This window comes from Lethenteron reissneri, chromosome 17, assembly GCF_015708825.2.
Source record: "Lethenteron reissneri isolate LAM-NWPU_2019-01 chromosome 17, ASM1570882v1, whole genome shotgun sequence".
Classification (NCBI taxonomy): Eukaryota; Metazoa; Chordata; class Hyperoartia; order Petromyzontiformes; family Petromyzontidae; genus Lethenteron; species Lethenteron reissneri.
Genome location: NC_083795.1, coordinates 12,757,108 through 12,784,302, shown reverse-complemented (window position 1 = coordinate 12,784,302; position 27,195 = coordinate 12,757,108). Strand labels below are relative to the sequence as shown.

Here is a 27,195-nt window from a genome sequence, read left to right as displayed (position 1 = left end):
TGCGCGAACGGGGAGGAAGGAATGCGACCTCCTGGCTTTGAGAAATCGACCCCTCCCCCGCGTGGCCACCAGCAATTTGGGGGGGGGGGTGGGGGTCGCGAGGCGCAAAGCGGATTAACCGGGGTCACCCTTAACAGCGCGCGCTCACATCAGGGATCAAACGCGAGCGTGACCGCCAGACAAGCTACGCGTGTCACCTACGGAGAGACAGACGGACATTACACGCCCTCGCCTCGGCAGGACTGTTGGGGACGAGTGCTGTTGTGTGCTTGTACAAATACATCGCCTGTTTATGTGCACACCTCGTGATTGTCCCCGAGCCGGAGGTGCAAATTCCACATTCTACGGCGGGGACTTGAGTCACTTTGTATGAGCGTATCGGTGAATACAGCACACGTGGTGTGCGAACCCCAGAACCCTGAACTCAATGCCAAATCTCGAATCCGTACCTTCGTTCCACGTGTGAAACACGTGTCCTGTTGGGCGCGGCGATCTTTGTGCAGGGGATGGTACAATAGCTAACCAATACAATTATATTCTAAATAATATGAGCAGCTACACCCAGGGCTGCGAAGCGAATGACGTTGATTAACACGTTACGTTGCCATATAGGCAGAGCTTTGTTCGTGATTAATATATTTGTTATCTAGAGCCCCACTTTGCAGATTTCTTTGTGAAGTTATTTAATAATTTGCTTGTAAGTTCATTACCAATTGTGTTGTGCAAAATGACTGTGATGTCAGCGAATCTGAGAGGGTGAATTTTTTACTAAATTTTCAGTGGCGTTATCATAAGATGTCCCCCCCCTCCCCCCGTGTCGCTGTGAATAGCAGCACAGAAAGAGCCCCATCGACGCACATTCCGTCGTCACTTCATTTCGAACACCACGACCCGTTGTGCGTCGCCTCAACCTCGCGCACTCGCGTCGCTGACGGCATCGTCCGGACCTTTCTCGTTCTACGTCGCGTCTCAGCCATCGCCGCCGCCTGCTACTAACCCCCTCGAATCGCTTCGACTGACGTAGTTTCGATATGCGTCGTCGCACCTTTGAGGAACGCGTCTCGTCAAGGAGCATGAACCGTCACGCCAACTCCGGCCATCCTCGCAGCAGCAGCTAATGGCCATCTAACACAGGCAGGCACCGCATCGCGCGGCGCTTTCAGATGCGCTTCTGCGTCCACCTGGAACGCTCTGGCTTCCGTTGTTAGGAAGCTACTGGAGCTATGCACTTTTAAATCATCTCGATTGATAACTCATTTCTTTAGAACTACTTTTTTGTGTTTAGTTTGCTGTCCTTCCCCGCACATCAGATTAGCGGGTTGACTACGTACGGTGCGAAAGAAGTTCAACATACATACATCCCCGACCTAAACCGGGATATTACTGTACCGTATATACTCTATAGGAAGACGTTTTTGGCCAATGGGCCTTCTTCACATCTCTGCTATGAAGAAGGTCCATTGTCCGAAACGTCGCCCATGATATATATTTTTTGGGGGGAACTCTTATTGACGAATGCTTGTGCATCATTGCCATCGCAGCAGCGTCATCACATAATTTGTGAATCGCATTGGAGGGAGTGGATCTCCTCTCTCGATTTGTAGTTTCGTTCCTTTATTTCTTTCTCGGTGTCATTCCGGTCACTGGCGGAGCCAGTGGAGGGGGGCGGGGGTGGGGTGGCACGTGCCCCCCCCAATGATCCGATCGAAATCTCTAATTTCGATCGGATCATTGGGGTTTATTAGAAATAAATCGGCATTTTGCGACCCCCACTGCCACTGTGTAGCATATTATTATGTACCAGGGACTCGATGAGATGATATGACAATCGTCTGAGTCCATAATTGGCAATAAGTAACGGCAAAGCAGTTTTAAGTGACTCACAGAATTGTGCGCAGTTGCGTCTACAGCTTACACAACTTCCCTGAAGGTATATCTTTTGCGAGCGCGATGCCGATCACACACGGTTCGAAATCGACCCTCGATCGATGGCTGCGCCATCGCCGCACACGCGTCGAATAAAAAGCAAGGGACAAGTCCTTACTAACAACTCCTCTATCATTTTTCATTGCTGGAGGGGTTGCCCCCCCTACCTGAAAATCCTGGCTCCGCCGTTGATTCCGGTGCAGCTGTTCTACATACAACAAGGTCCCCGAGAGAATATCACTGCTGGAGGGACACACACAAAAAGCACAATCTAATCGAATTCACATATATAGGGCGCCTTGACTCAAGGGCGTTCGTTGTAGCTTACACAACGATGACAGAATGGAATGATGTAGTTGATATGGGCGTGCTACAAGGGCTGAGGAATGAGTCACAGTGATAGAGAGTTGCTCAGGGGTCACGAAAGGGTAGGGAGGGACGGAAAGGAGTGGAGGGGCGAGGGGAAGGAAGGGAAGGGGCCTAATCACATCATTACGATCACGGTCTCGAAGAGTTTAGCGTCAAACTAACGGGTGACTGCCCGCCATAATTCATATTCATAATTCATAGTCAGCTGTTAAACAAGGAAAGTGTTACACAGCCCTGTGCTAAAGGGTTCCTCAACACATGTATAGGAACGTGGAGTTCCCACCACTGGCTCAGACCTGTAAACAGATGGGTTGCTCTTCCCGATGTCAGATTGAAAGGGACACCATCTAACGTGTAAGGGCGCTCCGCTTTGAAGACGTTTATTTTTACTGTTCTCATAGCAGCTGTCAAAGGGGGCCCCGACTCGCAGCTTTGACCATCAGGTGGGCGGCCAAGGCACCCTCTGGTCCCACGCTCGTTACGCTACTGGACAGGGGAGGTCTTAACAACAGAAGCCAGGTTATCCGGTTCCCTCCCAGAGTAAACAACAACAACAAAAACTCAGAGTGTAATTGGCATTGGCCACAACGTACCAAAGATGGGAAAACACAATTACGGGGACTTCTCTGTTTACGAACGAGTTAGGTTCCAGAGGTATGCTCGTAAGTCGATTTGTTCGTAACTCCAACTTTACTCCTGTCGATTACAAACGTGTTGTACGGCATGTAGACTAAACACGGGGATTGGCTTCAAAAGTTGTATAATCTCCTGTAGATGCAGATGCTACTGGTTCTTCATGTTCTGTAGATGTAGATGCCACCACCACCATCTCTTTCCGGCAATCGAAATTACGACTCTCGGTCCGAACAGGGAACTGGACATATGGACAGGTTTGTTCGTATCTCTGAAAGTTCGTGAGTCGAGTGTTCGTAAGTAGAGGAATCCCTGTTCCCGCAAATGACTCAATGAGTGGTTACACAACAACCACCATTCGCCAATAATTGGTGGTGACGTCACCACGACGCTTTTTCCAGGCTATGTGCACCTTGAGGCCACGTGAAAACTGGCTGATGCACCACCTGTGTCCCCTACTGTGCCAACTCGCTGTGCTTTAGCCACCCGGCGCTCCGCTCGTTGTTGTGAGCGTCGCTCCTCCGCCCTCAGTTGTTGTTGGAGGGCGACTGCCTCCAACTGCCCAGTAGCGTCCTTCACGAGCCTCCTCCACAGAGGCCGATCTTGACACCGCTGGTACCAGTCATCGGCAAGTCCACTCAGCTCCACATCCTCCTGTACCACATCACTCCATCTCTTCTCTAGCCCGTGCCGCGCCCGTTTTTCGTTGTGTGTGGTTACACACACACAACAGCAGCAACATCGCCCCCTACTGTGAACACTTGGCAGGACCCTCCTGAAAACGAGTCGTGAGACTCGGTGAGGCTTTTCTGCGTAAAATAAGCCTAACAACAGGAATATGTGGTCCAATAATATTGATGTCCGATGAAGAAGGTACAATAATACAGGATTGTTATTATGATGGATAGAGGTACATTGCACTCTAGTGGTAGTGCCTTACGCTGATGATCCCAGCCTATCAGCGTTCTGGAAAAATATCGAGCGACGCTTGGATGCCCCTATCGTTTCACTCCCGGTGGTCAAACCCCCCACCCCTGCCGCCCACGATGATCGTGGCACCCCTGATCACTCAACTCCCGGTCACAAAATCTCCCAACACACAAACAAAAACCTACCGTGTACCTCACGTGACCCCTCCCCACACCTTTTCGCCACGACAACAACCGACACAGATGCTCGTGTTTATGCTTTGTGGCACGGTTCCAATTCACATGATGTAAGGGGAACCCCACGTTACTCGGTCTGGGAACGCCTCGCAAGGGGCACAATGCAGAGGCCGCGTCAGTGATCCACGTCTAAGGGAGGGCGGAATGAAAACTCCATTTAGAAGTGGGTGCATTGTCGCGCTTGTGACAGCGTGAGTCCGCAGTCAATTCGCTGGTCGTTGCACTACTGGATCGGGTTTAACGTTTAAGACTTCCCCCCACCCACACACACCCGAACACAAAGACACAAACTAAGATCCACCCTATAGCCTAAATCGACTGGTGAGGCAAGTGCTGTTCACGAGCATCTATGAAGGCCGGCACGGCACACGACGGGGTGGGTGGCCAGCACCACGGCCGTCCACCTTTCCACACTTCCGGTTAGCACGGTTAGCTTTGTACGGTGCGAAAGAAGTTAAACGTAATACATACATTTTTTCCCGAGTAGCCACGTTTGCACATCTGCACCAGCTACTAATTTCTAATGCTGAGTCGACGTAGGGGAGGCCCAGGACCGATACAAAAATTCGCCACTTGTATCTGTGATAGTAATTGTTAATGGAACTCGGCACTGTGCGCTCACCACGACAATATCGTTCCCCTGAGACAACGACAACAACCGTTGTTGTTGTTGTTGTCAGTGACGGTGACGTCACCACAGCCCTTGTGCAATGCTTGGTGCAATGGCCACGTGAAGTGTCGAGGGCCCACTGGCAGGAAGTCACGGAACAGACCCAGCAGGTGGCATGGGTTGACTGACTGAGATTGGTGGCAGATTCACCACCTGTGCTCCCCACCCTGCCTACTCTCTACGTTTTAGCCGCCCAGCGCTCCGCTCGTTGTTGTGAGCGTCGTCACTCTGCCCTCGGTTGTTGCTGGAAGACGACTGCCTCCAACTGTCCAGTAGCGTCCTTCACGAACCTCCTCCATGGAGGTCGATCTTGACACCGCTGGCACCTGTCATCGGCAAGTCCACTCAGCTCCACACCCTCCATGTACCACATCGCTCCATCCCTTCTATCCGGCTGAACAAAAGCTGCTTGGGCATGCGCGCGCGCGCGCACACACTCACAGATGACACAATGCATCTGCCAAGGCTGGCGGAGAAATAACCTCTGCTGTTCTGGTAGAACGATGGTAGGACCCCCCCCCCCCCACTGCTCACATTGTCGCCCCCTCCCCCCATACCACTCTGTCCCCCACTACCACCCACTCCCTCCACACCAACGACAACAGCTTTGGACAACACATTGGCAATGAAAAAATAATGCTGCCACTCGGGTCGCAAGGCGGCCTTGGGGGGCTGTGAGTGTCTCATTAGAACTCCACCGCGTGACAGATGTCGGGAGCTGGCCCAGTCAGCGTCGCTCCACTGACACATCGCCCCCCCCCCCTCCTCCCGCCACAGCCCCCCCCCCCCACTTTCCACCGGCCCCCAAAAACAAGCACAACAGCAATACGGCGGCGTTAGAGTAAGACGCAATGACACCCCCCCCGCCCCCCCCCCCATTGCGTTAGCGAGTAGCACCGATGAAGGCCGGCACGGCACACGATGGGGGTGGGTGGCCAGTGCCACGCCCGGCCGCCTTTGTCTCCCCAGTGGCGATAATTACACACCGCACCAGGTACTCATTTGAGGCTGACTCGAGCTAGTGGAGGCCCAGGACCGGTTCAAATAATCGCCGCTGGTGTCGGCCGTGAGCGGGAATCGAACTCGGGTGGCCGGGTTCGTATTGCTGCGCGCTAACCGCTACACTACCGCTACCCAAGAACGACGCCACCAACCCACACACGTACCCCCAATACCGCACTGGAAAAAGCACACGGAGTAGCGCTGATGTTGTGTGTCGGTGTCATCGCAGGCCGCACTGGCTACTGTCAATGACAACGTTTCGGGCAATGGCCCTGCTTCAGCGCAGAGAGAGAAAGATAAATTGTTGTTAATGTATCATGGGTTATGGGTGGACGGATTGACTGATAGACATCGTATTCACTCGGTTCGGAGTCCGTAAATGCATTAACGCATTAACGGACTCACGGTGAGTTCGTGAATGCGTTAATTTACTCGCTATGGCCTCATTGGATTGTTCGTGCGTTTCATTATCCACTCGTTCATTTATTTGTTCATTAGCTCGGTTATTGGGTCATTAATTTCAGCTCACTTTAATTCGCCACTTTTTTTTGTAATTCGTTAATTAATTCGGGCATTTATTCATTCGGTTCGGCATTCGTTTGTTCAGTGGTCGATTGGTCAATTAATTAATGTCTTTATTCATTCGGTAATTCCATAAAATCCCTTTAATTAATTAATAAATTAATAACTGATTTGCGCGACCATTCATTCGCATGTGCATTGGTCTGTTCATTAATCGTCACATTCCTTCCTTTCTTCGGTCGCTCATTGATTCATTCAATCGCTTTTATTAATTAATTTGTTCCTTCATTCTCCCACGTGCGCTACATTCACGGTGAGTGGCTGCCAAGGTCAGAGCAGCGAGCGGAGCGCGAATGAAGCTTGGGGCGATAGCCCCTCCCCTCTAACCCCAAAAGCGCCCCTCTCTTCGAAGCCCCCACCCCGCCCTCCTGAACACTCACCCCTCCACCATAACCCCCCACCCCTCCACCCTAACCCCCCACCCCTCCACCATAACCCCCCACCCCTCCACCATAACCCCCCACCCATCCACCATAACCCCAGACCCCTCCCTTCTCACCCCCACCCCTCCCTCCTAACTCCCCCACACATCTCTACCCTGACCCCACATCCTCCCCCCCCACTCCCCGCTCCCCATTCGCGTCGTCATCCGTTGGAGCGGCGCACCTCGAAGCGTGGCGCGGCTCTCAGAGGCAGGCGGGCCGGCTCTCATCGCTGGCCAACTGAGCGACGTCGTTGTCGCGGCCACGCGCGCGTGCCCGTTGTGTGCGCGCCGTGCACCGCGTGTGCGTGTCGGAGCCGCGTGCGCGTGCGTGTCTACCTCGTGCGCGCGCGGTCGCTGTCGAGACTAACGACGGAGTGACGGTCGAAGGAGAGAATGTAACCACCGCCGACGCGGAGATGGAGCGGCGAAATTAGCTCGCGGGAACAGGAAAAGGATGGAAGCTTAGCAAGACTGAGATGTAACGATCCACTGCTGGATGAATCCATCCCCCCGTCCCCCTCGCCCACAAACCTCGCCCCCCCCCTCCTCCGCTCTCAACCTTGCACCCTCCCCACCTCTGCCCCACCTCCCGTCCCATCTTTCCGGACAGGATGCACGCAGCCTCCCTCATCCAACATCGCAGCTCATGGATATTTAATGCAACAGGGGCCCACTAATGCGCCATTAAAGTCGGCGAGTGTAAGTGTGTTAGTTTAAGTGTGTTTGTCAGAGTGTAAAGTGTGTGTTAGAGTGTGTTTGTTATAATGAGTGTGTGGAGAGTCGGGAGCTGTGGTGCAGTAGTTAGTGCGCTGCGCTACGAACCCGGCGACGCGAGTTCGATTCTCGCTCACGGCCTCCGCCAGTGACGATTATCTGAACCGGTCCTGGGCCTCCTCCCCTAGGTCGGCTCAGCCTTAAATCAGTAGTTGGTGCGGTGTGGAAACATCAGCATTTGGGAGACGAAGGCGGCCTGGCTACCCATCCCCTCGTGCCGACCTTCATAGGTGTTCGCTCACAGCACTTGCCCCAGCAGTCTGTTGACGGTTATACGAGGGAACGTTGTCTTGCTCTGTTGAAGAGAGAGCGGGAGGGTTGGTATACGTTCGAGCTTAGTGCAGAACAACGAAGGTTTGTGCTGACAACGGAGACTTTTATTACGCGCTACGAGTGGTGGCCCATCTTCGCACTTTCCAAACTCAGCCCTGCTTAGCTTGCGAGATCTGACGAGATGGGGCTCATTCTGGGAGATCTGGTCACACAGGCTTGTGTAAGTATGTGTGTGTGCGCATTCATGTGTGTGTTTGGGGGCAATGTCGCCGTTAGCGCGCTGCGCTACAAACCCGGGGAACCCGAGATCGATTCCCGCTCATGGCCAACACCAGGGACGATTATTTGAAGCTGAACTGGGCCTCCCCTAGGTCGACTCAGCGTCAAATGAGTACTTGGTGCAGTATGGAAACGTCATCATTTGGGAGACAAAAAAGGCCTGGCGTGGTTCTGGCCACCCACCCCATCGTGTGCCGTGCCGGCCTTCATAGGTGCTAGATAACTGCACTCGCCCCAGCAGTCTGTTAAGGCTATACGGGGGATCTTTGTCTTTGTTTGTCTGGGGGGTTGGGAGCGGGTGGTGGTCTGCCCTCCTCTCGTGGGGGGCGGGGTTTAGGGACCTCTCAGATCTGTACTCCTCTCCCCAGACATTCACCCCCCCCCGCCGCCCCCTGCCCCCCCCCCCAAACGCGCAGACACTGTCCCAATTCGGTGCCGTCACGGGGAATCGGATTCAATTACAGACGAGTTCCATAAATCAAGAGACGCCCGAAAATTTAACACGAGCCGCGCACGCACGGAGCCTGTGTCAGTGGGGAACGCTGCGTGGAAATGGTTCCATTTCACGCAACGATCACCACCACCGCCACCACCCCCACCGCCCCCACCACCCCCCACCATCCCCACCGCCTCCACCACCGCCACCATCCCCACCGCCTCCACCACCGCCACCGCCTCCGACCGCCGCAACCACCACCGCCAGCGCCGCCCCGGCCGCTAGATTGCTCGCCGAAAGTCCGCGAGCTCATTATTTTTGCTCACACACGGTAGTAGATTTAATGTGGATTCGCGCAACGCTTCGTTTGAGAGATTTGCACCGCGGGGGGCCGGGTAGGAGCGTCTAAAATTCTCTCTCGCGAGAAAGGCGGCCCCGGGGTGGCTCTGCATCGTGGCTCAGAGATGGGCAGGTCCATAATGGCTGTGTTGGGTGCCACCGTGGCTAGGAGATGTTAACTCCTTCCCCTGGTATGAAGGAGTTCGTGGGTTCGATCACTACCTTGACGCCTACTGCTGTATATTTGGAGTTTGCGTGTCTCTCTCTCTCTCCCCGTGGTCGCGTGGATTTTTCTCCGGGTCCTCCGGTGTTTTTCCTCCACATTTGGAATCAACATCCCACGCGTTCAGAGTATTTGGCCACTGCTATAAATGTCCACATTATACTCCACTTCGGCGAGGTATCTTCTGAAAAAAGACCTATATAGTTCAGTGAGGCCTTATCTGGTAAAATATAAAAAAAAACATGTCATAGTTGCTGCTGATGTCACCGTGTCAGGCACACCAGGCTTGTGAGTTCTCGCCGGGCAAATCAACATCCACTCATCTCGATCACTCCGCGAGTTGATGATGGTCCCACTCCGGTCACCAATGGCCGAATAACGAACCCCACCGTCGATTCACATTTGTGCTTTCAATCAATTGGGTTACATTTCAGCCGTGAGAATTCACGTCGTCGCCGCGAGACGCGACACGCGCTCTTGAGCAACGCAGGTGAACCGTCTGCCGCTCGTGTTGCACGAGAGGCAATCGAAGTAACATTCCGCGAGGCCTTCTTACAGAGGTCGCTCCCCGACACACATGGTAATCCAATTCATGAATGGACATTTCGTCCTCAACAACGTGACAACGATTGGATTGGTGGTGGATGGCATCGCGATTTTTGGCAAACCCCCTGAACGCGCTGGGTTGTGGGGTGGTCATAAAAACGGCAGTACAGCAAGTGGGTTCGCGAACCCTGGCCCCGTACGGGCCTTCGAATGACATCATATCGTGCACGTGATAGCAGCACAATTGGATTATAAATTGGGTGAAGATGAGCACAAACAAAACCCACAATATACAATAAATCTTTCTCCCGTCGGAAAGCCCAGATAAGTGCCGACCCCTACTCTCGCCTCCCTCCGATTACCCTCCCCTCGTCCCCCCCACCCACCACCCACCACAACTCCCTCCCCCGCGACTCCCTGACGCCGCCTCGACTCTCTCACTAGCCCTTGACCTTCACGGTTCCTTCTGAAACCAGCCGAGACAGCTGAGGTCGTGACCCAGGCGCCTTCGCTCTGAATCACGGCCAGCTGCACGCGCGCTCCGCCGAGAAAGTCGCGTCGCGGCGGCGCACCTAGCCTGGCACGAGGAAAAGAAGACGTGGAATAAAGCGGCACGCGCGGGCGTGGCTACGTTACGCCAGCCGGCCCAGGGTTGGTGGATCACGCAGAGATTTAATGAAACTCCAAAACCTCGCTGGGCTGCGAGGTGACTAAGAGAGATGCAAGTTCAGCGAGCGGATTCGCAAACCCTCGTGTGCGGACCGTTGGTATCTGCTCGCACGCGTGGTAAAGTTTATCCGTGTCATCTGGCCTCCTCCCACACGAAGCCAACCCCAGCTATAACCCTAACCACACACTTACAGCAAATCGCCAGACCATTATTTTTTTCACTCCACGGTTCGCGTTTTCAGTGTTTTTTGGGTGGAGGAGGAGGGGGGGGGAGTTTTTCCTTTGGGGTTCGCGTGGTGAGTCGTGATACATCGCCACCCGCCGAGATTTGACATCTCGTTTTACTGAACACGAGTTCGGCCGGTGGTGCTCTGTAGCTCCACGTGCAGGGAGCTTCTTCACGAACCGAAGTAGAAGAAGAATCTCCATGCAAGTGCAGAGCATCGTCTGACATGATAATCAGTCTCGAAGAGAGAGAGAGAGAAGCAGAGATCGACTCAGAGGCCCGAGCACTAACCACGGACGAGCGGGAAGGCAGCAGTCACGCGGTGAGCGCGGCGCTACCAACAATCGCCCACGCTCTGCGGTCCTCTATGTATCACGTGGGAGGAAACCGGAGCACCTGGATAAAAGATAACGAAACCACGTGTGCGCGGGGGCTAACATTCTCTCCTATACAGATGCAAGAGGCGGAGTTCCCCACTTATTGCTGCAGCGACTTCTCCCGAGCGAAGCGGGGAGGGGACGGGGCTCATCCTTCGACGTCCACGGGCGGGGGAGTTTCTTCGCCATTCGGGTGCGATCCGCCGACCAAAACAGCACGCGGTACAAGCCGACAACCCCACCGGAGATCCATGGACACCGTCTACGGAGAAGCAAAGCAAACTCCGACGCATGTTGTACGATCCGAGAGAGTGGTTCCTAGGGCTCATTAGGCCGGTCTATACCGCACACGCAGTTCGCTCGCCGGCAAACGGTCAATGATGGGTGACTGGGATTGTGAACTTCGCTTTTACATCGCGGGGATTGATGATGCGGGGTGGGGGTGTGAAGGGCGCGTGGGTAGACACGATATCTGGCGGACGCTGCCACAGCGGTGCAATGGTCAGCAACAAGTGGACCTGCAATCCGGAGTTCGTCGGTTCGACTCCATGTCCCGACGGGGCAGCTGAAACAAGGGGAGGGCAGGTGTGCGGGAGAGCAATCGCATGGCAGCGCTAGTAAACTTCATCTCGGCAGGATGTTGGGGACCCTGTGGCGTCATTCGAGAGGACAGGCGACCGCATCCCCCCGGTGTCGTGCTGTCGAGTATCGAGTTCTGAATTTCTCCACGCCACTGTCGTCACCGAACAGCAAGGCCGTAGCCATGGAGTCAACATTGGGGGGGGGGGCACATTTTCCAGCGGGTCTGGGGGTTCCCTCCCCCCAGAAAACGAATTTCCTGCCTAAAATATTTTAAAATTCACTAACACATGGGATGGACTTTTTATTTATTTTTTACAATAATGTCTAATAGTGTTTTGTATTACATTTATCTGTTTATTTTTTTATTTTTTTCCCTTTTCTTGTTTCATTGTATGTAATGGCAGAAATTAGGGATGAATAAAGTACAACCATAACCACAATCATACGAACATAAATCTATGCATTGTTACATGAAGACAAGTCCATATATTGTGGCCAAGGTTGAGCGAATTGTTATTTTTATTTACATAGCATAGCAATTATTTTAAAACATTTTTATAGCAATATATTGGGGGGGACATTTTTAGCACATTTGAATATTTGGGGGGGATGTCCCCCCCCCCCAATATATATTATAATTACGGCCTTGCCGAACAGTGAGCAATGTAGGCCTCGTGTGGTGGGGTCAAGTGTGAGTACTCGCACCTCTTACCTCCCACTGATTCCGGCCCCTCCCCTACCCTCTCGTAACCACCGACGCACCCCTCTATCGCGGTCACCCCACTCCTCAGCTCTTACGCGCCCCTGCCATATCAACCTTTCTCGTACCATGCTACATGAAGCGCCTTGAACAGCAGGGCCGTGAGTAAGCAGTCGCAGCGCTTCGCATGGAACCTCACCCAGGCACGACGTTAAAGACCCCGTGGCATCACCAGTGAGAGTAGAAGCTATGCGACTGACGATTGCTAAACGCATCCGCCGTGACCGTCGAGGGCGCTGATTCAAGTGAGTGTGTGTGTACGTGGCAGCTTTTCGCACTCGGGCATTAAAGTCACCCGATAAAGGTGACTACATCCCGAGGGCCCACTTTAGCCAACACCTGGACGAGGAGGTCATTGAAGGCATCTGACTCATCAGCCTAGCCTGCGTCCCACCGCGGATGTTCGTCTTTGGTGAGGGCAGCCACCACCACAGCCACCACCACCCCTTAGCCTGTTGTTGATGGGGATGCGAGCCCACAACAACCGAGGGACTCACAACTTCCCGCATCTCACTGCCACGCTCCCACGCGCCCTTCATTCTTGTATTGAGAGGAATGGCCACTCCCTGTTCCGGTGACGTTAATCGTCCCCCCCCCCCGTGTAGAAGACTGTCCACCCCTCGTGGTGACACCGGGCCTCCTGTATTCCATTGCCTCTGTCTGCCACTGTTGGTGGCCGTGAGCACGCCAGCTGACTGACGTCAGCCTCCCCCCCCATGGCATTGCTCAAGACCACACTACAGTGTTGCCGTGTGGTTGCCCGCGGGGGTAATTATACCAGACACACGGACAAACACAAGGCAAAGAGCCCCCGTATAGCCTTAACGGACTTTTAGGGCAAGTGCTGTGACCGATCACCTCTGAAGGCCGGCACGGCGCACAAGGGGGTGGGTGGCCAGTACCACGCCCGGCCGCCTTTGTCTCCTTGGTGGCGATGTTTACACGCCACACCAGGTACTCGTTTGAGGCTGAGTTGACCTAGGGGTTGCCCAGGACAGATTTAAATAATCGTCACTCGTGTTGGCCATGAGTGGAAATCGAACTTGAGTCGCCAGGTGCGTAGCGCAGCACGCTGACCACTGCGCCACCGCTCCCCACGGACAGATACCCACACACACCGAGGTGGTGAGCACGAAGGTCCGTAGCACATTGCGTAAACCGCTCCGCCCCAGCCGCAATCTTTCATAAAACAGCCGCCATTTGTCACGAAGTGGCGGTGGCATCACTAATGCGCTTGTGCCAGACTAGGTGCACCTTGAGGCCACGTGGATTCTGGAAGGCCCGCTTTTGGCAGCAGGTTATGGAACAGAACTAAGTGTTATTGGTTGATTGACTGAGAAGACTGGCAGATGTACCACCTGTGTTCCCCAGTGTGTCAACTTGCTACCTTTTAGCCGCCCACCCTCCGCTGTTGTGGGAAGGTGCCTGCCTCCCAAATGCCCAGGAGCGTCCTTCAAGAGACTCCTCCATAGAGGCCGATCTTGACACCGCTCGTACCAGTCATGTGCAAGTCCAATCAGCTCCTTCCTTCTGTTCGGCATCAGTTCATCTCTTCTCTAACCCATGTCGTGCCCGCTTAGCCGACCAAACAGAAGCTGATTGGGTAGGCAGTGGCTGGGCATGCGGGCTACATGACCAAGTCAACGCAGCCTCGCATGCTGGTGGCGGTCACTGATGGGACTGTGTCCAGATCTTTCAAGGATCTGTGAGCTACTTACATAATTCAGTCTGGTTAAACCCAGGCTGAATCGTAGTGCTGTTAGCGAGCACCTATGAACGCCGGCACGGCGCACGAGGGGGCGGGTGGCCAGCACCACGCCCAGCCACCTTTTACCCATTGCACCCGGGTACTTATTTGAGGCTGAGTCGTCGTAGGAGTGACCCAGGACCGGATCAAATAATCCTCACCGGTGTTGGAAGTGATCAGGAATCAAACTCAGGTGCTTGGGTGCGTGGCGCAGCGCGCCAACTGCCGCGCCTCCACTCCCCACACACGCACACATACGCACGGTCTCTCTTTGTATAAACGCTTTTATAGACGCCTGGTGTTAAAAAAAAAAAAACCTCTATCCGCACAGCGATAAATCCGAGCTCCCCAGAGTCCCCGCTTGAGTTGAGAGGCCGCGAGGTCACGACCCCGCTTCCCTCTGCGTCCCGGGGGCGGGAGTGGGGGCGTCTGTGTGGTCTCAACCCAACCCCAAAACCGCAGGCGGAGCACGAGCCTCCTTCATCAGGCCCAACAGTTTTGACTCGCTGCCCGGTAAAAATGGCGTGGAAAGCGAATAGACCTGATGGATTAAAGCGTAAATCTACCTGCAGCACCTCACTCACCTGCACTTCCACCTATACCAGGGGTCGGCAACCTACGGCTCCGGAGCCGCATGCGGCTCTTTACGGGCTGCTTCTTGACGATATGTACGTATGTACAGTATGTACTCAGATGCATTGCGGCTCTTGAAATACTGAATTTTGTACCGAATTGGAAAGAAATGGCTCTTCTTGTTATTTTGGTTGCCGACCCCTGACATATACTCACCTGAACTCACCTGTGCTCAAATTGCACTTCCAACTGTACGGAAATGAACTCACCTATACTCACTTTCACTTCCACTTGGACTCACCTGCACTTCCGCCTGTACTCGGCGCTTAATTTATCACTCGATATTTTCCGGAACACTGTGAGGCTGGTTTGGGAGTGGGAATTATCGTTGTAAATAACTACCACGAGAGTTCAAGGCACGCCTATCCATAATAACCATATATTGCTGTACCCGATGTTCCTAAAATCCAATTAAATAGACAAAATAAGGCGAGATGGATGCGCAGGGACAACATAGTTAGGAACTGTTCCACTTGATATAAAGTGCCGTACTGAGCTCCGTAACGGCCGCGTTATAATGACCTCAATAGAGCTAAGACTCACACATCCAGTGATTTCTACATATCTGGTTGGTACTGAAAGACTGATCCACTTCGGTGTGACTGACTAACACTTACCAGCCTACTCATCCTTACAGGATACAATTACACTCACCAAACCACTTCTCCTCCACACTGTAGAACTTACAATTCACGTATCAACTCACCTCCATTGGAATTGCAAACACTTATGCTACTAAGCTCACCTGCATGGAACTTACAAATACAAAGAACCCCCGTATAACCTTAACAGACTATTGGGGCAAGTGCTGTTAGTGAGCACCTATGAAAGCCGGCATGGCACGCGAGGGGGTGGGTGGCCAGCAGCACCACCCCTGGTCGTATTTGTCTCCCCAGTGGCGATGTTTATACAGAGGCCCAGGACCGGTTCAAATAATCGTCACCGGTGTTGGCCGTGAGCGGGAATCGAACCCGGGTCGCCAGGTTCGTAGCGCAGCGCTCTTACAGCTACACTACCGCTCCATGGAACTTACAACAACAACAACCACCATTCGCCACTAAGTGGCGGTGACGTCACCACGACGCTTGTGCCAGGCTATGTGCACGTTAAGGCCACGTGAAATGTCGAACGCCCGCTGGCAGGTCACGGGGCAGACCCAGGTGCCACAGGTCGACTAACTGAGATGACTGTGATGAACTTACACTCACTGGTTCACCTGCACACCTCCACAGACTCGACTTGCACTGACCAAAGCCACTCACGCCGACAATGGAAACGGCCTCGGCTCACAAACTCGCTCGCACTGCATACGACTTGGCGAGCACTCAACTCCACAGTCACGCCTACAGAACCCACGCTCACGTGGCTCAACGTGACGACGGCTGCTCGGTGGGCAGTTCGTTCTTGGAGTCCGGGATCGTCCCACGAGTGTACGAGTACAGGTGTTCGAAAAGCCGGATTCGAACCCAGGTTTGTCGTCGGTGCTGGCTCGGTGCCTCTGACCTCTGAGCCACCTCGGCTGCTTGTCTCTCCCAGCATCTGCCACCACGCGTACGCAACAACACCGCGGGCGCCGCGAATCTGGGGGGGGGCGGGGGGGGGTGGGGACGCGCATCCATCCATTACCCCGACTCGCATAGCGCGCGACCCCCATATGCTTCTACGGCATAGCTCCACAGTTTAGGGGGCATTACGAATCCCCATTAACATGCAATATGCGACGTGCCGGGCAATGGCTCTCCAACGTGCGCTGTGAAGAAGGACCATTATTCTAAATTGTCGCCCATTATATATAATTTTCAGAGTTTTTTTTTGTCCAAGGCCGCAATGCTATTGACTGATGTGTTGTGTTGGGTGTTGGTTACGTGCTGCTCGCGCAGCGCGGTCATCGCGGCATCAGCCAACGCCCCCTCGTGTATCGATTCGCACGGAATAAGCAGAAACTCCGCTGAAAATAAAATAGCGTGTGCGTCCGTTGGCCCGTGGTCGTCGCACACCGATATTATTATTATTATTAAGGAGCTCGCGCTCGAGCAAATAAACTCCGTATGCCGGCTTTGACATTATGAGTCTCGGCGGTAGCATTTGCCTTACAAGGCTGACCCTGCTGGTGATTGCCCAAAAGGTCGAAACCAGGTCCAGAGTTGGTACTCGCCGCTGGATAATATTGGTGTGGAAAGCCAATAGGCCCATGGATTAAAGCATCATTATATCTCCATGTGGGAGACACAGAATGGAATCGTGATTGTGTTTGCCTTCACCCCATAACTCTCCGCCAACAACCGAGTCGGTGATCGATCGCCCGTGCATTCACGTGGCTCGCGATACGGGTAGCGAGCATCGAGTGACAATATATCGATGTTCGTTGGCGAGTTTGTTTTTGTTGTTGTTGTAATCGTCGTCGTCGTCGTCGATTCTTGGCAAAACGACACTGCTCGCTGTTTCGCTTCGACTGACAGGGCGAGTTGAACTGCAGCACAAAACGGGGACGGAAGAGCGATACGAGAAACAATACAAACTTATCACGTTCGTCCATAACTTCCCTGGCCTTAAATGAAACAAAATAAAAACAAAATAGAGAGGCGACGTTTCGGGCAATGACTCTTCTTCTTTGCGCATAAATAGCGAGGCTAGAGCAACAGAGTGGGTAGTAGGGGTTGGAGATTGTACCTGCCACCACATTAGGACGTAATGAGAATTTGTTTTATTAATGTTGCCTGATGACACAGGCTTCTTGTCGGAAAGGGTAAAATCTCTTCTTACTTTTCATACTTTGCTACTGGCAAAAGGTTTCATGACACATTTGCTCACCCCGAGCTATAAATGCTCTAATACCTACATTGTCTTTGTGCTGTTTTCTGGTCTGACCCTGGTGAGACTAGGCCATAAAGAAGGCTGTCTCTGGTGTAGGCCACTTAGTCTTAGAGACAATACATCATCTATTATCAGAGCATGTTGGTTCTCATGTTCACCACAAAGTACCACGTGTGGTTAATTCAGACTTGATCCCTTGCAAAAGGTATCCATTTGGTGTTTGAACATCTTAACGCTTCCTGTGTTATTGCCAGGAAGGGTAAAATCAATTATAATTTTTCATACCAACTTATACATTGGCATCTGGGACAAATAAAATCGATTAGTTTCGAATAGCGGACATTCCTCGACTCGCTGGGGTGCGTGAAATCGGGACTACAGCTGCTCTGTAGCTGTGGCGACAGTCTCAGACTGCAATGTGCAAGTCGGGCAGGAGCGTGGAGCAGCGAGTGGTAACGATTGTGACCTAACAGCAATTATCCTCTGGGTTCGCCTCCTCGACTCTGCGCGCTGTGTGTGTGTGTGCGTGGAGTTTGCACGTTATCCACCTGCTCCTGCGTGGGTTCCCTCCACGTTCACCGACTTCCTCCCATAAGCGACGAAACAAACAAACTTGCAATGGGAATGCCGGAAAGTTTTCCGTAATTGCTCAATGGGGATGATATACTGTACACGTAGCAGCAACATCACACACCCCCCTCCCTCCCTACTGAGAAAAAGAAAACACTTGGCAGAAAAAAAGTCGTGAGACTCTTGCGAGGCTTTCCTGAGCAAACAGGCAAAGTGCTCCTAATAATGTGAAACGCAACAGTCGCACTGAAATTGAAGGTTCGAGAGGAGAAAATAAAATACAAGCTGGCAAATTAGTCCGTTTCGGCAGCCGCTGCTACGTTCATTAAAACATATCAACAGCTTCATGAACGAATTCTCATTAACACCTAGTCGGGCATCGGAGCTGTTGAGCTGCGTGGTAAGTTGAGGTCTGGAGTGGCTGAACGTCGTGGTTGTATGAACGTTAGTGCTGGTAAACTGCGTGTGTGGTGAGTTTAGCTCTTGGGGTTGGTGAGCTATACGGTGAGTCGTGTAAGCAGGTTGGTGTGGGCCGGAGGTCGTAAGTAACGAATTGGGTAACAGCAACAACAAACGCAATATCTCAAGAGCCGCAATGCATGTGGATACGAGACGGCGGCCCTTCAATAAACAACGTCATTTAGCATCCTTAAAGAGCCGTTGCGGACTCAGCGAGCCGCAGGTTTTTGCGGACCCCTCCCACACTCCGGTGTCGGCGTTGGTGGCGGCGTCCTCCGTGTGATGACGCTACTGAGCGTGACTCCGATGGACTCTCACACGGACGGGACCACAGTTCTCCCGGGCTAAGTAATAAATAGCCCGGCGCAGGGCCTCCCACGTGAATACAATTACGTTCGGGTCTTTGGGTACAATGGAGCTTCCGGAGAAATGTTTACCAGCGACAATCGGTCTGAGAATTGTACGAGCTCTGGGTCGGGTTCAACTTTCCGAGGCTCATCAACAGGGTGAGTTTGGGGCCAGTTAAAAAAAGATAATGCTGATGGAAAAAAAAATGTATATATATTGGTCCCGAAGCACCCATTGTGTTGTTAAATCTACATTCAATTGATGTTGTGTTAATGTGTGTATTTAAAATTATGATATTACCCACGGCCTTCTGCTGCGATATCTGCACCGTTTATGCATTCGCCCCCTCTCCCCTGCCCCAACCCCCATCCTTAATTTTACACCAACAAACCTGCACTCACCAACGTGCTGGATTATGGTCAACCAACCAACCTCCCGACCCCCCCCCCCCCATGACCGACACGGCATGCGGAGGAGTGAGGGAGGCCCTCATCTAGCGGTGGATCGACAACATCGCCGACAAGTCGTGTGGACGTCGTTGTAACGTTACTCGGGTTTCCACTGTTCGCGGGCGTGTTTGTTTTTGAACGGGCAATTACACTGCAGCTGATAACCGTGGATATTTGGCAGGCGGCGATGTCCCACTTAGCGAAAGCGATCAGGCAATTTCACTTAATCAAAACAATAGGGTGCGATTGTGGCTCGCGGTGCTTTAATCACGGGCTACGGCGGGCGACCTTGCAGTAAGGACTTACACAGACAAAGATCCCCCGTGTAGCCTTCAACGGACCGTTGGGGCAAGTGCTGTTCGCAGAGCGCACCTGTGGAGGCCGGGCACGGCACACGACGAGGATGGGTGGCCAGCACCACGCCCGGCCGTCTTTGTCTTCCCCGTTGCTGACGTTAATTACACACCACGCCAGGTATTGATTTAAGGCTGAGTCTACATAGGGGAGGCCCAGAACGGGTTCAAATAATCACCACTGTTATATATCGTTGTGAGCGGGAATCGAATTCGAGTCGCTGGGTTTGTATCACAGTGCGCAAACCACTGCACTCCCGCTATACATACAAACATATAAATACTTATGCACGCACGTACATGCATACATGCTTACACGTAAACATTTGAACACACTATGAATAATAACGCTCAAGGGTCCACACACACAGGTTTACAAACCCCCGTTTTAGAGCACCATCTATTGGCCATTTCGCGGTCCAGTGGGATTGTGGAATTTCACACATCTCAACGTGACCCACCAACCCTTTGCCTCTAAAGCGTTCCATCATCACATTCACCATCATCATCATCAATGAGCCATGATCAATCGCCTGCTGACAAAAGGCCTCTTCTCGCGATTCTGTGCTATAAGCATCCACTTGTACATCAGTTGATTTAATTGTTCAAATTCATTATTATTACTTTGTTATAATGAATGCATTTAACATGCGGGGAAAGCAACGATACGATGTGATTTCGTATTTGAATAAGTGGAGTCATATATCCTGCTTCTAATTGTAAATGCAATGAATGATGATGATGACGGTAGCTCTCACGGTGTGAAGATGATGGAGAGAGAGAGAGCAGGGGAGAGAGGTAAATAGAGAGAGGGGGGAGGGGGGCAGAGAGGACAGAGAGGTTGAATCGTGGAGATGAGAGAGAGGAGGGAGATGAGAGAGAGGAGAGAGATGAGAGGGGGGAGTAAGATGAAGAGAGAGGGGGAAATTACCGACGCGAGATTGAGGGAGAGCCACGAGGCAGCGGCGAACAAGTTCAATTCCTCACGAGGGTGTGCGCTCAAGTGAGGGAAGAGAGAGCAGAGAGAGAGAAGAGAGAGGGAGGAGGAGGAGCGGAGACATTGACAACTACAGGCAACGTGACAAACAGGAACACGCGGAGCCGACAGAAGCACGCACGGCAGCCTCGCCTCCGGGAAGGAGAAAAAGGCGGAGGTCTTTCTCTCCCGGGTTTTTTTTTTTACATAAAAATCGCAGCCGTCAGATTCCCAATGGCTCCTCGCTTCGTGACGGCTCCTGACAGGCAAAGCCAAGAAGCTGCGCTTCGCTTCGTCCAGCGCGGGGGCAGGAGACGCCACTGGCATCGTCCGCCTGCTCGCTCGCTCGCTTCGGGAGACGCACGCGCGCGGCCGAGATCGGAGGAGTTCGGGGGGCCCCCGGATCGGAGGCGGTTTGCGACCCCCATTGGGTCCTCCTGTGAGCTTTATCTCAACACATTGTGGGTCACGGGACCGCGTGGTCACAACCAGGACCCATAAGCAGCGTACGTCTTGGTTTTGTTTTATCATCACGGTTGCTGAGCACAGAAGCAAAAGACTCCCCCACCCCCTCGCCCCCACTTTCACCCACCCTAAACGTCAAGCGGCCAGCAACAAACAGCACTATTAAAGTTGTAATAGATGAAGAGTTACCACGATTGTTGAATTGAGCAAGGTTATTTTTAAACGAACGAAAGAAGTAAGACACGGTGGTGATGATGATGGGAGAGGAGCAGTGCGAGGGAGTAAGCATAAAGAGAAGTGTTGTGACATACAGTGTGCTGAGTGCGTGGGTGGGTGAGTTGTAGGTGAGTGGGGTGACAGTGGGTGAGTGAGCAACTTGCTGTGACCTGCAGTGTGGTGAGTGCGTGGGTGGGTGAGTGGTAGGTGAGTGGGTGGAAGGGTGAGTAGTCGATGAGTGAGTGCGTTGGCGGGTGAGTGGGTGACCGAGTGGGTGGGTGAGTGGGTGACCGAGTGGGTGAGTGAGCAGGCTGCTGTGACCTGCAGTGTGGTGAGTGGGTGGCTGGGTGAGTGGTAAGTGAGTGGGTGGAAGGGTGAGTGGTAGGTGAGTGAGTGCGTGGGTGAGTGGGTGACTGGCAGGTGAGTGAGTGGGTGACAGAGTGGGTGAGTGAGCAGCTTGCTGTGACCTGCAGTGTGGTGAGTGGGTAAGTGGGTGGGTGAGTGGTAGGTGAGTGAGTGAGTGCGTGGGTGAGTGGGTGACTGGCAGGTGAGTGAGTGGGTGACATAGTGGGTGAGTGAGCAGCTTGTTGTGACCTGCAGTGTGGTGAGTGAGATGTTGTGACACGCAAGTGTGCTCGTGGTGGTGGTTGAACGCAGTGTGGGGTGACATCACACAATGTAATGTATGTTGAACTTCTATCGCAGTGTCTGCAGCCACCACGCTAATCGGAGGTGCGCCACAAGAAGCGAGATTCGCGCGAGTTCCACTGCGGGCAGCGGAACGGCAGTGGCCGCAAAATCGCCGCTGCGCGTTAGCGCTCTGCCCCCTCGTCTCAACGCGCCGCTATGAACCCGCACAGACCGGCGTAGTGAAGTATGCTCAAATAATCCCCTAAACCCGAAGTGCATTGACAAACGGCTGCACGCGCACGCTTCTGTCCACGTCTTCGTGCACTCTCTCGCCGCGCCTGGACGCTGTTGTACATTGGGGGGAGGCACGCGCAGGCAAACTTCGCGTTCGTTCGCCAAACGTCCCGAACGTAGCAGGGACCCCTCCTAAAGCCCCGGCCCTTGAGACTCAGCGAAGATTTTTTTTTCTTCGATCGTGATCAGCCACTGCTGGACAAAGGCCTCCCCTCCCCCATCGGGACGTCGTCATCTCTCGCGACCGCACGACGACACAAGCCCTTGAGCGCAGTGGCCCGCGGGCCACTGACGGCCCCCGGTGGCCTTTTACTGCGGTCCCCTGACACGTGCGCCCCCCTCGACAATAACGCAAATGGTGAAAAGACTCCCCACCCATCATCATCTTCATCATCGTGCTGCTGTCAAACCCCAACGGTTTCAAATGTGTGGCGGCCCTCACACGCTGCTGATGTCTCATCGGCGAAGTGCCGCCCTCTGGAAATCAGTGAAGAGCGCTGCTCTGGTGCCTGCACGCCAGCTGATCGCGGCCCTTCCATCTCCGCGTTGGCCGTTCCCTGGGGCGCGTCACTCTCCTGGGGCTGCCACTCGGACCTTCGTTTTTGACCGCCGGCCGACAATTCCTCTCAGCGACGGCGTCTCTTACCCAAGCCTACGTCAATTTTTTGTTTTGGTGCCGGCTAAATATGACGAATGATACAAATGCATGATTATTGGGAGTAATAGTAGTAACATCGTTATGCTAGAGGAATGGGCGATTTGCATGGCTGCAGGAGATGGGAGGGTGTGATGTGATTGGAGACGTCACTGGTAAAAGGCAGACGAAGGAGGCAATGTCTTCGATAAATGCGTCGTCCAATGCATCGACGTATCTAATGCCGTGGCGTGCGGTGGGGGTATAGTGTGGCTACTCCCGCATCTTCCCAGTCGTCTGGCCAGCGTGGACGCGTAGGGCCAAAGACCCTCTCGAGGCACTATCCTTCCCTCTCTCCCTCTCGAGCTCCCTTCCGTAGAGGCCTTTCCGCCAGCAGTGCTGTGAGCGAGAAATTCCATGGCCGCGCCTTTCACCCATCTACTCGATTGAGTCTGAAGCTCGCGACACGTGCACGTGGTACGGAGCAATGGGTTCATCATGGCTCCTCCAGCCACTAGAGGCCGCTGCGTTTACAACAAAATCGCTCGGGCAGAATTAACACAGCAACCCCCCACACCACCACCACCCCTTGTCTCAAGCCTGCAGGGCTTAAAGCGATGACCCAGCCGTGCGTGTGGGAGGAAACCGGCGGTCCCCGGAGAAACGCCACACGTACAGGTGAATAACGCTCAAAGCTCCGCACGGGTAGGCTCACGAATGCATATTGATGTACTGCCACCTCATGGCCACCTCGCAGGCAAAGCCTTCGCCATCTGTCATTAGCCAGAGAAGTATCCCAGGCTCAAAACAAAAAACTGCTGAGCTTGCGCGATCCGACGAGATGGCAGTCGGGGTGCGTTTGTACGCCGAACGGTGCGAACAAGCGGGCGCAGAGCGATGCAGACACCCAGGCAGGGGCAGCAGAAGAGAGGGGGCGAGCCCTGCGTGCAGTTGCGGGTGGGAAGGGACGGGCACGGCACATTGCCGTCCGTGACATCGGCTGAGTCGGTGGCGCGCTGGTTGGAGGCTGGCACAATCCCTGCTGATCGAGCCCAATGGAGTCGAATCCACGGCGGCTGCAGGCTCTTGTTCAATCAACGAATGTCGACCGATACGTTTTCATGTAATATATTCCGCATTTTTTTGCCCATTATTTTAGCGATATATTTGTTCGTTCGCAATATTACGTGCCTATCTGTAGATGTGACAATCTTTTTCGACGTATATGGCGGTGGAAATATGTAATTAATCGATCACGAATATTGTGTCCGCTCAGCAAAAGCGGCCACGCGGCATCACACTGAACGGTGCCCCCCCCCCCCGCATCCGAAATCGAACCCTCACAATTCCAACTCTCAGGCTGGAGATCATCCCACATTCCCACTGTGCGTGCTCACGACAAGTTGCCTTCGTCCGCTAAAAAGTTAAAACTTTTTGTTGTTGTTGTTGGTCCTTTCAACGCGTATCTCATCATCGCAGTGACCCACCCACACCCACCAACCCCTCTCTCCTGATCTCCCGACTTCAAGGTTCGAATCGCGGTCCAGGGAGATGCGGTCCGACCACGACCGCCTTCCCCACGTGGCGATGCTTTCGTCTTCAGTTTGCGAAACGATCCATTCGACGCGGATTTTTAGAAACAACACAACTCGCCACCACATCCATCAACAACTCTTCCCGGGAACAGAAGACTATCTTTCTATATATACTGTGTATACTGTGTATATATATTACGTTGCTTTGTGTGATACCCCGTGAGCAGTGGTGCACACGCACACAACAAAAACAAACTCAACACGTTCGCCTCTACTACTTGAAAAGAAAAAATAATAATCGGCGACGTTGCGGGCAATGGTTCTGCTTGATCGCACCGGTGCAGTACAAACAAATATATGATCAGGGTAGCGTTTCTTTTCTGTAGAAGAGCCACTGACCGAAACGTTGGCTTGCTAGCCTCTATAATTAGTGCTCGTCTGGTAGAAGGCGACAGTGCTGTCGCTGAAGGTGATGAGATTGTTGAATGTGCGCCGCGCCAGCGCAGTCCGTTAATTTGTCTGAATTATCATCGCGAGACGGCGCGGAGAACACATTACCATCACCACCACCATCACCACCATCATCACCACCACCATCACCAACATCACCACCACCATTACCACCATCACCACCACCATCACCACCACCATCATCACCATCACCACCACTACCACAACCACCATCACCAACATCACCATCACTACCATCACCACCACCATCACCACCACCACCATTATCACCATCACCACCATCACCACCACCACCATCACCACCACCATCATGACCATCACCACCATCCACCTAATCACCGTCGTCGTCGTTATCCTAAGACGGAGACTGTCCCCCGTGAGCCAGTCCGTGTCTCTGTGTGCATGGTCCGTGTGTGTGTCTCTGTGTGCATGGTCCGTGTGTGTGTCTCTGTGTGCATGGTCCGTGTGTGTGTCTCTGTGTGCATGGTCCGTGTGTGTGTCTCTGTGTGCATGGTCCGTGTGCGTGTCTCTGTGTGCATGGTCCGTGTGTGTGTCTCTGTGTGCATGGTCCGTGTGCGTGTCTCTGTATGCATGGTCCGTGTGTGTGTCTCTGTGTGCATGGTCCGTGTGTGTGTCTCTGTGTGCATGGTCCGTGTGTGTCTGTGTGCATGGTCCGTGTGTGTGTCTCTGTGTGCATGGTCCGTGTGTGTGTCTCTGTGTGCATGGTCCGTGTGTGTCTTTGTGTATATGGGTCACGTGTAACAAACCTGTGAGTAACGTGCTGTCATAGACGGACAGGCAGGCAGAGAGATAGACAAGAAAACGGACAAGCCGACACAGACAGACGGGTAGACAAAGTAGACAGACACGCAGACAGATCGTCAGGGAGACAGACAACGGCACGAACGCTCGCCACCTACCTGGGGCGACCAATGCGCCTGGTTCCCAGAGTCGCTTTGCTTCTCGTTCAGTCGCAGACTCGCGATGAATAAATCTTCACGCCTCGTGCACCGAGAGAGAGACAGAGAGCCAGAGAGCGAGTCGGGTGCATGTGTGTGTGCGAGCAAAATAGAGCTCTGTGCATGTGCGCGTGTGAGTCTCAGCGAGAGAGATGTGCGCGCGCGCATGTGTAAGAGCAAGAGAGATAGAGAGCGAGAGAGCTCTGTGTGTATGTGAGTGTCAGTGAGTGAGGCTGGGGGAGAGCGCGGAGAGAGAGAGAGCGCGGAGAGGGACGCGCGTGACAGGCGCGGTCTCGACTCGCGCGCGCGCCCCACGCCGCTCCGCCGAACGCGTGGAAGCGCCAAGGAGCTAGCGACCAATGGCGCTCGTGCAGGAGGAGTCTGATGGAGAGGGAGCAGGGGGACGTGGTGCTGGTGGAGGGCGTGGGGGAGACGGGGAGGGGGAGCAGGAGGGGATGATTGTGAGGAGCGCACGCGTAGGGTCCGCGATGCGCGTGTCTTTGTGGGGGATGGGAGGATGGGAAGAGCCGCGCCCCGATGTGAGCTCCGCGCGAGGTAGAATGGCTCTTCTTACTTCTCCTCCCCTTCCACCTCCACTACTTCCTCTCTTGCCACCGCCGGCAGCCGTCACCTCCCACAAACTCAGAGACGAAGGTCCTCTACATGCGGATTTAACAGACTTGGGGGGAAGTGCTGTTCGCGAGCACCGATGAAGGACGGCATGGCACACGTGGGGTGGGTGGCCGGGAACACGTGCCCGGCCGCCTTTGTCTCACCATCACCACCACCAATACCACACGTACCCACTCCTATCACTCCTGCGCACTGTCCACCACCACACACTCGTGATTTCACCATAACATCATCATCACCTCCACCCAATTATATCACACGCTCACCCACTACTATCAGCACCTATGTCAGCCACTCACTCCGACAATCATCAACACCAATGCACACTCACCACCACTCGGCATTCACTCCCTATCATCACCAGCAACACCACCACCACCACACTCACCCACTCACCAGCACCATCCTCACGATGTCAACCGCATGAAACAGAACATCAATCAATATAATCATATCGATCACCTCCACAAGCAACAGCAGCAGCGCATTCACCACTGCCACCACAGACACTGGCATCACTATCACCGGCAGCAGCACCACCACGAACGCATTCGGCATCGCCAAATTCATCACCACGACCCACCCACCCCGCCACAAGCACTGCATTGAAATACACACGAAGAGACAGAGAGAAGGGACACATACGCGCGCGCGCAGGCACCGTACACAAATGCAACACTACAGACGGGCACAAACAGAACGATCCTCTGTATAGCCTTAACAGACTGTTGGGGCAGGGACTGTTTGCGACAC

At 53.5% G+C, this 27,195-nt stretch overlaps 1 protein-coding gene across 3 annotated transcripts in view; it reads right to left on the bottom strand.

The window, feature by feature from the left end:
- LOC133343504 (heparan sulfate glucosamine 3-O-sulfotransferase 1-like) overlaps positions 1 to 26,781 on the bottom strand; it is an 83,015-nt gene extending 56,234 nt beyond the window's left edge. The window contains exons 1-2 of one of the 3 annotated variants that reach the window (XM_061553165.1): positions 25,771 to 26,781; positions 15,999 to 16,217 (exon numbers count right to left, since the gene is read on the bottom strand). The gene's annotated coding sequence lies outside the window, so the exon portion shown is untranslated. Of the gene's footprint in view, positions 1 to 2,093; positions 2,116 to 15,998; positions 16,218 to 25,770 lie in introns of those variants that run through there. The other 2 variants (XM_061553164.1, XM_061553167.1) reach the window with 2 other exon arrangements.
- Between the last annotated feature and the right edge of the window lie 414 nt (positions 26,782 to 27,195).